General features: G+C 42.9%; 1 protein-coding gene across 3 annotated transcripts in view; it reads right to left on the reverse strand.

Annotated features, from left to right (window-relative positions):
- Positions 1-16,052, reverse strand: part of GABBR2 (gamma-aminobutyric acid type B receptor subunit 2) — a 1,221,295-nt gene that overhangs the window by 49,627 nt on the left and 1,155,616 nt on the right. The gene's annotated exons all lie outside the window — the stretch shown is intronic.

The following is a 16,052-nucleotide window of genomic DNA, read 5'->3' on the forward strand; positions in this document are numbered from 1 at the left end:
TCTGAAGTCCGGACACATTGAGCACATCCTGCGGGTTGCCACGTATGGCGCACTGAATATGATGCGCAACACTGGGCGACCTGGAACACGTGGACGCGGCCTCGGTGACCTTGCTCGCCGATCATGGGAGGTTATGGCCCGGCTCCGCCATGTGTTTACACATGGTGTGTAGCGGACAAATCCTTCCCTGGACGACACGTCCTGTTAGCGTCATGAAGATGGCGCTCAGATGTGACGTGGTTAGCGTCCACGTGGGACCGGGAACAGGTGAGATGGCTCACAGGTAAGTACATCGCACACTATAAAGAGCACTTGTTAGTCAAGCTCATGAGGCACATGTCACTTTAGAAACTGACACTGCGGTGTGCAGTGTTCAGCACTATGACACCTTATTCATTCCTATGAAGAAGATAGTCGAAACAGCTGTCGGAATGTTAAGTATCAATTGATTCATTTTATATGCTGCCATCAACATGTGTGCCATATGCTTGCTACCTTTCAAAATTTCTGTTTCATTCTACAAACAGTAAAAAGCACTTTTTTTCTATTAAGCAGTGTGCTGGTTTATCTGGGTATAATCCCTCTGGTGGTTATTCTTGGAACTTTTCTATATTATTACACTGACCGAGCACCAGCATTCAATACAAATGAAAGTGAGAAGCGGCTTCTTCTGTGGATTTATGTATTTTTCATGGTAACGGATCGTTATTGTGGACTGGGAGCTGCACCACAAGTTAAAACTGATATTTTTCAATTTTTTCTTTTTTCTTTTTTCACTAATTTTTCATTTTTTAATTTTTCATTTTTTTCTTTTTTTGTGTGTTGTGTATTTTTTGTCAATGGATCTAGATGCAAAAGATATCACTGGTACAAAACGCTTTTTAGATAAAGAGGTGTCTAAGATATTGTTTTCTTCCACTGAACAATTAGCATTTGATGTTGACACTCCCACTGAAATATATTCCGACTTGTTGCGACTGCGCAAGAGACTGGTAGAATTGGAACTACATGGTTTAACTATATCTCAATACCATAAGGAGAATTTAATTCCTCGTGGTTTTAGAATCAAAAATCAGCCTACTCTTGGTCGCAACAATAAGGATTTTTGTCGTCAGTGGTGTCAAATACTTAATCAGTGTAGTTTTGACTTGATGGTATTGGTAGTACAGCAGGTCAATTCTGACATTGATAATGTCAAGAAAGAGATAGTGGGTTGTGAACGTAGGGGCTTAGAAACTTTAAAATCAGACTCTACAAGTGATTGGTTAACTAAATTAGAGGACTCTGTTCAAGCATTTAAGAACGAGCTATTGATTTTTAAAAAATCTAAATATCGTAAGGTAAAGGATGACTACAAAGATTTAAGAGTGTATCCATGGCTATTCACACAAACAACTAGACGTCCATGGAGAAAGGGTCTAAACTCACGTAATAAAACTGAAGTCCAATTTACGGACATAGAATCACACACCTCCCAAAGCGACTCAGATTATTCAGGTAATCAGAGGGGTGCTTTTTTAGGGGAAAAAACGTTTACCAGGAGCAAAATAAAGGAGGTCAAAGAGTCAAGAGACCGTGCAGGAGAGGGGGGCTCAAACACAAAAGGTACCGGAGGCAGGAATTACAAGGGGGGTCGGAAATAACTATTTTTAATTTATCCGAATATACTCCAACTGAGGCAGAAATGTCAGTATTATCAAAAGGACTCTCCTTTGTTCAAACTTATAAACAGAATGAGTTTGACTGTGAAGTTGAATTATATAAATTTTTTCGACAACTTAAACTTAAAGATCATTTCTCTAAAAAGGATAATACTTCTGCCACAAAAGGGCAATTTAAAGCACCTAGTGATTTTGATCCACCTTCTGTGAATCCTGCCATTGAGGTATTTATGAATTTAGTCAGAAAAGAAACCTTACCCTGCATTAAAAATATCAAAATTAAGAACTACAACATGACTAAAGCAGAGAGGCTGGCAATCAATTCTTTGAGAAATAACCCTAACATCATTATACGCCCCGCCGATAAAGGCGGTGGCGTGGTATTATTAAATCGTACTGACTACATTAATGAAATCAATCGACAACTAGCTGATATACAATGCTACAAACAGTTGCGTTTTGATCCTACCATTAACTTTAAACGTGAGGTAGACTCCATTATTGACATTGGTTTGTCTAATCAATGGATTGACGAGCAAACGGCCAAATTTCTTACTCAAGATTTTCCTCGTATCCCTTTGATTTATGTTTTGCCAAAAGTTCACAAATGTCTGGACAAACCCCCTGGAAGACCAATCATATCTTCCAGGGGTTCCTTGTGTCAGAAATTATCCCAATTTGTAGACTTTTTTCTACAGCCGGTAGTGCAATCAACTCCATACTTTATCAAAGACACCTCAGATTTCTTATTGAAATTAAATGCGGTTGGCCCTCTTCCGAATGACTGTATACTGGTGACACTGGATGTCACCAGTTTGTACACGTGTATCAATCATCTTGAGGGTGTTGAAGCAACCAGGAAAGCGATCGCCTCCAGTCCACAATATGAGGGTCCACCAAGTGAATATTTGTTGCTTTTGCTTGATTTTATTTTGCACAAAAATTATTTTTTGTTTGAAAATTCTTTTTATTTACAACTACAGGGCACAGCGATGGGGTCCAATGTGGCCCCATCGTATGCCAATTTGTTTATGTTTCAATACGAAAAACAACACATTATGGCAGACGCAGATTTTTCATCATTTATTAAATTTTATGTTCGTTACATAGATGACCTTTTCATGCTGTGGACTGGGGGCGAGACTAAGTTACAACAATTTATTGCTAGATTGAATCTAATACCAGGATCCATTAGGCTCACATGCGTTTATGATTTTGTTTCTATTAATTTTTTGGACGTTACCATTAAGTTGGTTAACGGATCTATCACCACTGAGGTGTTTAGAAAACCTACAGATAAAAATTCTCTTTTGTTGGCAACCAGTTTTCATCCGCGGCCATTAAAGAAAGGGCTTCCTTTTTCACAACTTTTACGTGTAATGCGAATCACTTCAGATGACACATTAATACCAGGTGCTCTGGCGGAGATGGGCAAGAAATTCATCGAGAGAGGTTATGATCCAACAGAGATACAAGAAGCGATTACTAAATGTCTACAGATGGAACGGACAGACGTGCCAAGAACCAAGAATAAAGACACTGAGATTGGACGACTAGTCTTTTCCAGTACATACTCCGTTGCCTCTGGTGTCATGAGACGTGCGATCTCCAAACATTGGCACATTCTACAGGCAGATCCAACTATGGGGAGATTCTGTGGCAGTCTACCGTTATTCAGCTATAAACGCAGCTCAAATCTCAAGGATCAGATTACCTATTCTGACATAGTGCCGATGTCACAACATGGTAAGGGTTGGTTACAATTAAGACCAGGGGCGCACAAATGTGGCTCCTGTGTTAACTGCAAGCATATGCACACTGGTAGCACCTTTATACATCCAACCAGGGGCGATGTTTTTCGATTGAAACATCGTATGACGTGCGAGACAAGATATGTCGTTTATGTAATCCAATGCCCCTGTAACAAATTATATGTTGGAAAGACTATCAGAATGCTCAAAGAACGCATGGCCTTACATCGGTCATCAATTAAAAAAGCGTTCTTCAAAGTCGAGAACTCAACACCACCAGTTGCAAAGCACTTTGTGTACCATGGACACCACATTAAAGATTTATTATTCATGCCCATCGACCACATACCTCCACTTAAGAGGGGTGGCGACCGCCACAAGTTGCTATTACAGCGAGAATGTCGTTGGATTCGACGTTTGGATTCCCTCTCGCCTGCGGGGCTCAATGAAGATTTTTCATTTGTACCTTTTTTGTAATCTTTATCATTTTTCACATTTATTTTTATTTATTTTTTGTATTTTTCGTTTTTCATTTTTTATACATGGACGCATGTGGGCCTAATGTTTGTGCATCTGGATCCATTGTCTGATTATGATATACTTTTGTTATTGTTTATGTATTTTTTATATATATATTTAGAATAAGTCTCATATAATGATATTGGCCATTAGGTCCATACTATTGGCCTTAATGTGGAGCATTGTATTTATTACACCAGGAAAACGTAATAGCCGCCATTATGGTTAGCACTAATTCCAACATTAATCTATCAATCAACAGTTAGGCTTATGAATGACCATTTATTCGCTCCATTTGCATATCATATTTATTATTATATATCATTTGATTTATTATTATTTATACATTTATTTTTATTTTTATTTAGATTATTGTCTTTTTTGATGGGTGCCTGTGCGCCTCTATCTTGTTCCCGGAAACAGGTATGGTGCTCTGTTAGTTCCGGATGATTCTGAAGTCCGGACACATTGAACACATCCTGCGGGTTGCCACGTATGGCGCACTGAATATGATGCGCAACACTGGGCGACCTGGAACACGTGGACGCGGCCTCGGTGACCTTGCTCGCCGATCATGGGAGGTTATGGCCCGGCTCCGCCATGTGTTTACACATGGTGTGTAGCGGACAAATCCTTCCCTGGACGACACGTCCTGTTAGCGTCATGAAGATGGCGCTCAGATGTGACGTGGTTAGCGTCCACGTGGGACCGGGAACAGGTGAGATGGCTCACAGGTAAGTACATCGCACACTATAAAGAGCACTTGTTAGTCAAGCTCATGAGGCACATGTCACTTTAGAAACTGACACTGCGGTGTGCAGTGTTCAGCACTATGACACCTTATTCATTCCTATGAAGAAGATAGTCGAAACAGCTGTCGGAATGTTAAGTATCAATTGATTCATTTTATATGCTGCCATCAACATGTGTGGCATATGCTTGCTACCTTTCAAAATTTCTGTTTCATTCTACAAACAGTAAAAAGCACTTTTTTTCTATTAAGCAGTGTGCTGGTTTATCTGGGTATAATCCCTCTGGTGGTTATTCTTGGAACTTTTCTATATTATTACACTGACCGAGCACCAGCATTCAATACAAATGAAAGTGAGAAGCGGCTTCTTCTGTGGATTTATATATATATATATATATATATATATTCAAAGATAGGAATGACACTCCCCAAATAATCACCAACAGCAAAGCCGGTGCCCTCACATATGGGGTATGTAGAAGTATGCAGCTGCGGCACTCATAGCAGGATTAATGGACAAACAGCGGTCATGTCAGTTACAGCAACATTTCAGTGCCCCAGCCTGATGACAGTGGTCACCACTGTTTGTCCGTTAATCCTGCTCTGAGTGCTGCACCTGTATACCTCTCACTATCTATCTACATATATGTGTATATATATATATATATATATATACACAGATGGGTCCTCCATTATCTTGGCTTGCTGAGGCATTAGTCGCGATCGGGCATACACAACGTGCCTGGGTGCAAGGAGGCATGCCTAGTCGTTGGGAGGCGCACAGAGTGTTTGGCGTTACCTTTGAGTGTAATACCTGCGATCATCTGCCAGATGTCGCTTTATTATAATCACCATGAGTGTGTTCTCCATTAAAATATTGAACTACAGCATAAAAACTTCTTTACTGGTGCGTCTCATTATGCTACATTATGCTACAGTATATAACAGTATATACAGTACAGACGCAAATAGTACAGCATATACAGATGCAAACAAACGTGTTACAGGTATAGTATAGTCTATTGATGTTAGGGATATGTGAGCGTCCAAATCACGTAGCATTAAGTATAATGGGGAGAGAAAAAAAGCTCCTCCCTAAGTTCCTGGATGCCAAATCACTGTGCTTAGCGTCTCTGTACAGTATTTTGTATTTGAGTACTAAATAGCACGAACAGCTTGTAACATAGAGCGGCAAGTGTTATCTTTCTAAGTATAACTGGGAGAGATAAAAGCTCCTTCCTAAGTTCCTGGATGCCAAATTACCGCCTTTAGTATATCTGTATAGTATTTTCTATTTGAGTGCTAAATAGCACGAACAGCTTGTAACATACTCTGCTGTAATGGCTACAGTGGCAAGTGTTATCTTTATAAGTATAATGGGGAGAGATAAAAGTTCCTTCCTAAGTTCCTGGATGCCAAACCACAGTGCTTAGCATTTCTGTACAGTATTTTCTATCTAGCCATAAACAATGCATCCTGTGCAAGCTGGGCGGACAACTGGAGGGGACCCGACACACGGTTGCTTACTGTTTCCCTCTGCGGTGTCACATAAACTAGTGGTTGGTCTGCCACGAAAGCCAAGAGTCTCCTCTTTGTATGGTACTGGTCCAAAGTCTCTGGAACACTCAGAACCAGAGATAGCAGGACGCAAAGTGGACCCATTTTCCCATAGACTGTAATGGGTCCATTAATTCAGACCCACCATGGGTTCCAACACTTTCCATGAGCCTTGTGGGGGTCACAGAAACTTGTGGTTGGTATCGTCCGGTAGCTAATCATCTCCCATTCCATACCAATCCAATTCTGAGCCGATTGGACCCTCAAAACCAGAGATATTAAGCTTTAAGCTCAATTTAATTTAATTTAATTTAATAGCTCACATAAACCGAACATCAATGGACCATTGCTTTAATTCATTTGTTTGTGTCTGTACACACAATTTTTATTTATTGATTTATTGGTTTCTTTTTTTTGGTCTCGACAGACAATTAATATTTTCTACAGCGTCTCTGAACTCCGCTGGATAATCCCCACCTCCCCCCTCACCCTTCCTCCTCCCCTTTATGCCATTAAGGGACTTGGACGCTCATATTGCAGAACGTGGTATTAAGCCACCACCTACCCCTACCCCCATCCCACTTCCCCCTTCCCTCCTGGGAGCCTGCACAGTTCATACAGTAGACAGGGCGGGAGGTTAGGTTACAATAAATTAGAGATGAGCGGGTTCAGTTCGCCGAGAACCGAACCCTACTGAACTCCACGTGTCAAACACGGTTCTGAGCCCGGCTCGGTTATTCCCGCCTGACTCGGAAAACCCGAACGAGGCAAAATGTCATCATCCCACTGATGGATTCTCGCGGGATTCGGATTCCATATAAAGAGCCGCGCGTCACTGCCATTTTCACTCGGGCATTGTAGAGAGTACAGAGAGGACGTGGCTACATTCTCTCAGTGTCAGTTCTCAGTATCAGTGCTCAGTATCAGTGCTCATTGTCTTGTGCTGCATCTTGCTGCTCAGTAATACTAATACTAGTACAGTGTCTTGTGCTGCATCTTGCTGCTGTAGGGTGCTGTAGTAGTAGTGTCCTGTGACTGTGCATCGGTCATCATCGTTCCAGTCACAGTGGTATCTGGGGGGTGTCAATTCCAGAGTGCTTTTGTGCTGTTCACTAGCTCACTAATACTAATACAGTGTCTTGTGCTGCATCGTGCTGCTCAGTGTCAGTTCTTAGTAGTATCATCAGTGCTCAGTATCACTGCTCATTGTCTTGTGCTGCATCGTGCTGATCAGTAATACATTACTAATACTAGTACAGTGTCTTGTGCTGCATCTTGCTGCTGTAGGATACTGTGGTAGTAGTGTCCTGTGACTGTGCATCGGTCATCATCATTCCAGTCACAGTGGAATCTTGGGGGTGACAATTTCAGAGTGCTTTTGTGCTGCTCACTAATACTAATACTAGTACAGTGTCTTGTGCTGCATCATGCTGCTCAGTGTCAGTTCTCAGTAGTATCATCAGTGCTCAGTATCACTTCTCAGTAGTATAATCAGTGCTAAGTATCACTGGTCAGTGCTCAGTGTCTTGTGCTGCTCAGTGTCAGTTCTCAGTATCACTGCTCAGTAGTATCATCAGTGCTCAGTATCACTGCTCAGTAGTATCATCAATGCTCAGTATCGCTGGTCAGTGCTCAGTGTCTTGTGCTGCATCGTGATGCTCAGTGTCAGTTCTCAGTAGTATCAGGGCTCAGTATCACTGCTCAGTGGTATCATCAGTGCTCAGTATCACTGCTCAGTAGTATCATCAGTGCTAAGTATCACTGGTTAATGCTCAGTGTCTTGTGCTGAATCGTGCTGCTCAGTGTCAGTTCTCAGTAGCATCAGTGCTCAGTATCCCTGCTCAGTAGTATCATCAGTGCTCAGTATCACTGCTCAGTATCACTGGTCAGTGCTCAGTGTCTTGTGCTGCTCAGTGTCAGTTCTCAGTAGTATCAGTGCTCTGTATTACTGCTCAGTAGTATCATCAGTGCTCGGTATCACTGGTCAGTGCTCAGTGCTCAGTGTCTTGTGCTGCATCGTGCTGCTCAGTGTTAGTTCTCAGTAGTATCAGTGCTCAGTATCACTGCTCAGTAGTATCATCAGTGCTCAGTATCTCTGCTCAGAAGTATCATCAGTGCTCAGTATCACTGCTCAGTGCTCAGTGTCTTGTGCTGCATCTTGCTGTTGTAGGGTGCTGTGGTAGTGTCCTGTCACTGTGCATAGGTCATCATCATTCCAGTCACAGTGGTATCTGGTATCTATCTAGTAGTATCTAATTCCAGACATTACTGCCGTCTAATTCCAGATATATTACTGGCATATAATTCCACACATTAAAAAATGGAGAACAAAAATTTGGAGGGTAAAATAGGGAAAGATCAAGATTCACTTCCACCTAGTGCTGAAGCTGCTGCCACTAGTCATGGCAGAGACGATGAAATGCCATCAACGTTGTCTGCCAAGGCCGATGCCCAATGTCATAGTAGAGAGCATGTAAAATCCAAAAAGCAAAAGTTCAGTAAAATGACTCAAAAATCTAAATTAAAATCATCTGAGGAGAAGCGTAAACTTGCCAATATGGCGTTTACGACACGGAGTGGCAAGGAACGGCTAAGGCCCTCTCCTATGTTCCTCATGACTAGTGGTTCAGCTTCACATGACGATGGAATACTCATCCTCCCGCTAGAAAAATGAAAAGAGTTAAGCTGGCAAAAGCACAGCAAAGAACTGTGCGTTATAAATCACAAATCCCCAAGGAGAGTCCATATGTGTTGGCGGGTGCGATGCCTGACCTTCCCAACACTGGACGGGAAGAGATGGCTCCTTCCACCATTTTCACGCCCCCTGCAAGTGCTGGAAGGAGCACCAACAGTCCAGTTACTGATATTCAAACTGAAGATATCACCGTTGAAGTACACCAGGATGAGGATATGGGTGTTGCTGGCACTGAGGAGGAAGTTGACGAGGAGGATTCGGAGGGTGATGTGGTTTGTTTAAATCAGGCACCCGGGGAGTCAGTTGTTGTCCGTGGGATGAATAAGGCCATTGACATGCCTGGTCAAAATACCAAAAAAATCACCTCTTCGGTGTGGAATTATTTCAGCAGAAATGCAGACAACAGTTGTCAAGCCATGTCTTGCCTTTGTCAAGCTGTAATAAGTAGGGGTGAGGACGTTAACCATCTAGGAACATCCTCCCTTATACGTCACCTGGAGCGCATTCATCAGAAGTCATTGACAAGTTCAAAAACTTTGGGTAACAGCGGAAGCAGTCCACTGACAACTAAATCCCTTCTTCCTCTTGTACCCAAGCTCCTGCAAACCACACCACCAACTCCCTCAATGTCAATTTCATCCTTAGACAGGAACGCCAATAGTCCTGCAGGCCATGTCATTGGCAAGACTGACGAGTCCTCTCCTAACTGGGATTCCTCCGATAGATCCTTGAGTGGAACGCCTACTGCTGCTTTTGCTACTGGCACTACTGTTGTTGCTGCTGGGAGTTGATCGTCATCCCAGAGGGGAAGTCGGAAGACAACTTGTACTACTTCCATTAAGCAATTGACTGTCCAACAGTCCTTTGCGAGGAAGATGAAATATCACAGCAGTCATCCTGTTGCAAAGTGGATAACTCAGGCTTTGACAGCTATGTTGGTGTTAGACGTGCGTCCGGTATCCACCGTTAGTTCACAGGAACTTAGAAAATTGCTTGAGGTAGGGTGTCCCCGGTACCAAATCCCATCTAGGTTCCACTTCAGTAGGCAGGCGATACCGAGAATGTACAGGGACGTCAGAAAAAGTGTCCTCAGTGTCCTAAAAAATGCAGTTGTACCCACTGTCCACTTAACCACGGACATGTGGACAAGTGGAGCAGGGCAGACTCAGGACTATATGACTGTGATAGCCCACTGGGTAGATGTGTTGCCTCCCGCAGAAACAATGGCGGTGGCACCAGTAGCAGCATCTCGCAAATGCCAACTTGTTCCTAGGCAGGCTACGCTTTGTATCACCGCTTTCCAGAAGAGGCACACAGCTGACAACCTGTTACGAAAACTGAGGGACATCATCGCACATTGGCTTACCCCACTTAGACTCTCCTGGGGATTTGTGATATTGGACAATGCCACCAATATTGTGCGTGCATTACATGTGAGCAAATTCCAGCACATCCCATGTTTTGCACATACAATTAATTTGGTGGTGCATAATTTTTTTTAAAAACGACAGGGGCATGCAGGAGATGCTGTCGGTGGCCCGAAAAATTGCGGGCCACTTTCAGCATTCAGCCACCGCATGCCAAAGACTGGAGCACCAGCAAACACTCCTGAACCTGCCCTGCCATCACCTGAAGCAAGAGGTGGTAACGAGGTGGAATTCAACCCTATATATGCTTCAGAGGATGGAGGAGCAGCAAAAGGCCATTCAAGCCTTTACATCCGCCTACAATATAGGCAAAGGAGGGGGAATGCACCTGACTCAAGCGCAGTGGAGAATGATTTCCGTGTTGTGCAAGGTTCTCCAACCCTTTGAACTTGCCACACGTGAAGTCAGTTCAGACACTGCCAGCCTAAGTAAGGTCATTCCCCTCATCAGGCTTTTGCAGAAGCAGCTGGAGAGATTGAAGGAGGAGCTAAGACGGAGCGATTACGCTAGGCATGTGGGACTTGTGGATGGAGCCCTTCATTCACTTAACCAGGATTCATGGGTGGTCAATCTGTTGAAATCAGAGCACTACATTTTGGCCACCGGGCTCGATCCTATGTTTAAAGCCTATATTGTATCTCTCTGTCCAGCAGACACAAGTCTGCAGATGTTCAAAGACCTGCTGGTGAGACAATTCTCAAGTCAAGCGGAAAGTGACCCGTCAACAGCTCCTACTTCATTTTATACCGCAACTGGAGCTGCCAGGAAAAGGATAAAATGTCCAAACCCACCTGCTGGCGGTGATGCAGGGCAGCCAGGAGCAAGTGCTGACATCTGGTCTGGACTGAAGGACCTGCCAACGATTACTGACATGTCGTCTACTGTCACTGCATATGATTCTGTCGCCATTGAACGAATGGTGGAGGTTTATATGGGTGACAGCATCACTGTAGGCATATCAGATAGTCCGTATGTATACTGGCAGGAAAAAGAGGCAATTTGGAGGCCCTTGCACAAACTGGCTTTATTTTATCTAAGTTGCCCCCCCTCCAGTGTGTACTCCGAAAGAGTGTTTAGTGCAGTTTGTCACCTTGTCAGCGATCGGCGTAGGAGGTTACTTCCACTAAATGTGGAGAAGAGGATGTTCATCAAAATGAATTATAAATTCCTCTGTGGAGACATTTACCAGCAATTGCCTCCAGAAAGTACACAGGGACCTGTGATGCTGGATTCCAGTGGGGACAAATTAATAATCTGTGATGAGGAGGAGGAGGAGGAGGAGGATCTAAACCCTGAAAGGGGTGAGGAATCTGAGAGTGAGGGTGAGGATGAGGACGACATCCTGCCTCTGTAGAGCCAGTTTGTGCAAGGAGAGATGAATTGCTTCTTTTTTTGGTGGGGTGATTAATTTCTTCTTTTTTTGTGGGGGCCCAAACAAACCAATCATTTCAGCCACAGTCGTGTGGCAGACCCTGTCGCTGAAATGATGTGTTTGTTAAAGTGTGCATGTCCTGTTTATACAACATAAGGGTGGGTGGGAGGACCCAAGGACAATTCCATCTTGCACCTCTTTTTTTATTTATTATTTGCATCATGTGCTGTTTGGGGACTATTTCTTAAGTGCCATCCTGTCTGACACTGCAGTGCCACTCCCAGATGGGCCAGGTGTTTGTGCCGCCCACTTGGGTCGCTTATCTTAGTCATCCAGCGACCTCGGTGCAAATTTTAGGACTACAAATAATATTGTGAGGTGTGAGGTATTCAGAATAGACTGGAAATGAGTGGAAATTATTGTTTTTGAGGTTAATAATGCTATAGGATCAAAATTACCCCAAAATTTTATGATTTTAGCTGTTTTTGAATTCAAATTACAACCGTGGACCCGAATCTAAAACCAAAACACAAAACACGAAAAATGCCCGCTGCACATCTTTACAATAAATGTACAACACAATACTGTACTGTTTATGAAAATCAGATAGAGAACTGCAGTCTCTTTGATAGATGTGTAAATGGTACAGTAGCAGTGATCCTTTCTCATAAAGTACATCACAGATTCTCTAACGCCGATGATTTACAGTACTGTGTTGCTCGAACAGTTAGTTGAGTCAGAATACACTAATTTATATTTATTGGTATGTCTACGGGTGCTCATTACCGCTGTGTATTTTAGATAGCGGAATGAGTCGCTCCTGCAGATTTACCCTGATTTATGTGAAACCTGTGTGCACCCTTCCATTGAATGTATTACAATGGATTACAAAGAAAAAATAAAAATAAAGTGAATGTCAGGGGGAAAAAAATATAGATTGGCACTTTGAGAATCGAACCCGGTACTTTCATTGTGGGAGGTGGGAGACTTCACTGCTAGCCCACATCGCTGCATGGAAGATACACAAGTTCATGTGTAAAAGTAATCCAAGCAGCAATTCCTTTCCATTGGTGTTCATTTATGCCATTAGGGGACTCGGATGCTCATATCGCAAAACACTGTATTTTTCACCATCTCCCCCTACCCCCATCCCCCTTCCCCCCTGCCAGCCTACACAGTTCATACAGTAGACAGAGAGGGAGGTCAGGTTACCATAAATGTGCAACACAATACTACAGTATACTGTATATGATAATCACATAGAGAACTGTAGGCGCGTTGATACTGTAGGTGTGTAAATGGTACAGTAGCAGTGATCCCTTCTCAAAGTACAACACAGATTCTCTATCACCGATGATCTACAGTACTGTGTTGCTTGAACAGTTAGTTGCGTCAGAATACACTAATTTATATTTATTAGTATGTCTACGGGTGCTCATTACCGCTGTGTATTTTAGATAGCGTAATGAGTCGCTCCTGCAGATTTACCCTGATTTATGTGAAACCTGTATGCACCCTTCTATTGAATGTATTACAATGGATTACACAAAAAAAAATTATAAAGTGAATGTCAGGGGGAAAAAAATATAGATTGGCACTTTGGGAATCAAACTCGGGACTCTCAGCATGGGAGGTGGGAGCCTTCACCGCTAGCCCACATTGCTGCATCGAAGATACACAAGTTCATTTGTAAAAGTAATGCAAGCAGTGATTCCTTCCCATTGGTGTTCGTTTATGCCGTTAGGGGACTCGGGCACTCATTTAGTGCACTGTACATACTTTAAAGTCAATGAGCTACATTATTCCTTTCACACATTAGTTGCTTCTGCATACACAAGTGTTTTAACACGTTCATTTGCGTCTGTATAAACAATTTTTTTTACTCTCTCCGTCTGACCATTGGTCGCCATCTGTGTGTACAGTATGCAGTACAGGACTGTATATTAACATTACAGTCGTCAGAGCTTGTACTGTGGATCAATCCACCGCTATTCAAACTAAAGTACTGGATTAGTGGAGCATAAGCCACCCAGTGGTGGAGATGTGTATTGCATGCTGAGTATCTAGTCGTACCTCAATGCGCCTGTCAGTGATTAAACTCAGCAACCTAAGCTATCGCCTAGGCGTGACTAAACCTCAGTCTAGGTGCAGAAACAGCCATGATAACAGAGTACCCATCTGTGTATATATATATATATATATATATATATATATAAATATAAATAGAATAAACGGTGTCCTCCTGCTAAATAGCATCCCAGCTGTTGGGATGTGTATAAGGGGCTGCCTGGTGCAATGTGTATAAGGGGATCTACCTGGTGTAACATGACTGAAAGAAGCTCTATCTGGCGTGTGCATAAAAGGGGCTCTGCCTGGCGTAATGTGTATAAGGGGCTCTACCTGGTGCAATATGCATAATGGGCTCTTCTGGGTGTGTATAAGGGGTACTACTGTGTGGTGCTACTGTGTGGTGTAATGTGACTGATGGACACTACTGTAATGTGAATTGGTACTATTCTGTGGCCACATCCCTTCCCGTGGTACTTGGTGGGGGGCGGCCAATATCATTGTGCATGGGGGCTGCCTGACCCCTAAATCCAGCTCTGCTAATGCATAGACTTGTACTTTTACCCTGAACACAAATGAGGACTCTGTTGTAGTGACAGAGAGTGCCCTGCCCCGTCTATCCAACGGCAATAGGACCCTGGACTGCAGGAGTATGCCTGTGTGTGAAATTCCACTGCCCTCACTGTGCTCCCGTTTCTGTGCACACCACCTGTGCTGCCCCATATGCCCCTGTCTGGATCTGGTACATCCATTATAAGTGAATTGGATACCTGTTGTACATTCCTGCTGCATTATACCTGCACCATCCTGCAAACCTGTTCTGCCTGGTTAATTAACCAAAGACCTGGTTAAGTTATCTATCATGTGGGCTGACCTCCATTACACACTGCTGCCTACCTATACCATCTATAAGGTCTGCCAGTATGTTGTGTCACCAAAGGGTATGTCCAGACAACTAACTGGCACGAAGTGTGACTGATATCTGTACTTATTGTGAGTTATAGTGCATTGGCATTAAAGGAAATACATAATAAATAAATAAATAAATAAATATATATTGTTTGGTGTCAATATATAGGGGATGTCATTGAATTACAACTTTACGTTAGAGTGACAGATATCCCCACTCTCTGCTTCCATCTGTAACTACATAATCCAGAACTGTAGGTCAAATTCTGCTGCTCATTGTTTTATATATCGGTACCTCACTGGGTAAAACCTTTTGAATACCCGCAGAAAGCATATTCCTGTACACAAACACAATTCAAGAACATAGTTTCACAATCTATCAAAAGTATTTTTAGCAAAGTTGTAAGACCATTCCCTTAAACACCATGCTTCTCATCTAGTTTCTGCACTGTACAAGAAATGACTGCAGGGAGATATGCATTCTGATAAACCAATCTCCTGCACCATTTCTTGCAATCACTGTATTATAAGCAAAGTGACCGACGCTACCAGTGAAGTAATAGATGGATGCTTCCAGTCTGTTACCTGCCGCAACCTCACTTACACTGTTTGCCACCACACTACTAAACATAAATATTAAGCAGGGCCGTAACTAGGTGTGTGCAGCGGGGGCACCGCACATAGTTCTGCAGGGTAGGGGGCGCTGATGGCGGCACTTGTCAATTATCTGTTTTAATTACTTTCACTTGCAGCTTCCCCCCTTTTTGAAGTCCAGCATCTCCTGACCGCCCCTGTCTCCTAACCTGACCCCTTCTGTTGCTACCTTATGAACTCAACTTGAGATTTCTTTGTTATTCAGTCACACTGTCCTTTATTACATTTCAAGATGGTGACCTACTCGGGATTCAACCCCATTTCCTGTGGCATTGCAGTCAGACAATCTATTAATTGAGATATCTACCCTTGCATAGAAAGGAAGATAATTAAAAGGTAGAGAATTCTAACTATTTGAAGCTTACCTTGTACTTGATCAGCATTGCGGCTGAGTAGATCTAAGTAGTGTGTGGCTGCACACTACATAGATCTGCTCAATTGCAATATGTACATAATGTGGGAAGGGACATCATAGCATGGGCTTTCTCTGGGATCAATCCTCTCATGCTCCTTCCCCACCAGGAAGAGGGGGGGGGGGGGGGGGGGGATTCGCGCTCTGGCATGAAAATTGCGTTGAACTAAATACTACCTATATTAACTTTGGTGAAAGATGTATATTAGAGTATTTTCTTCATAATAGCAAAATCATGCTTTTTACATAGCAAACGGAGCGAAAAAGTGATCTTTAC

The sequence above is a fragment of the Pseudophryne corroboree genome, chromosome 5 (assembly GCF_028390025.1).
Source record: "Pseudophryne corroboree isolate aPseCor3 chromosome 5, aPseCor3.hap2, whole genome shotgun sequence".
NCBI lineage: Eukaryota > Metazoa > Chordata > Amphibia > Anura > Myobatrachidae > Pseudophryne > Pseudophryne corroboree.